Source organism: Etheostoma spectabile, chromosome 10 (genome assembly GCF_008692095.1).
Source record: "Etheostoma spectabile isolate EspeVRDwgs_2016 chromosome 10, UIUC_Espe_1.0, whole genome shotgun sequence".
NCBI lineage: Eukaryota > Metazoa > Chordata > Actinopteri > Perciformes > Percidae > Etheostoma > Etheostoma spectabile.
In genome coordinates, this window is record NC_045742.1 from 24,767,376 (window position 1) to 24,767,624 (window position 249).

Consider the following 249-nt stretch of genomic DNA (forward strand, 5'->3'; position numbering starts at 1 on the left):
TAATCCCCATGAGCTGGGAGAACCTGGCTATACTGTTTCTGTGAAGAAGAAGGCCCTGCAGTGTATAGGAGAGCTGCTGACTGTTAGTCTCAACCAGCAGCTCTGAGACACAACATTTTGCACAATCATTACTTTTCCCAATAATCTAGTGACGAGAGAAAACGAGAGAAGAAAACGTCTTACAGAATTTCCAATACACATTTAAAAAAAAAGGCTAAACCAGAGTGCAGTGTGGTGCAGAAGGCATGG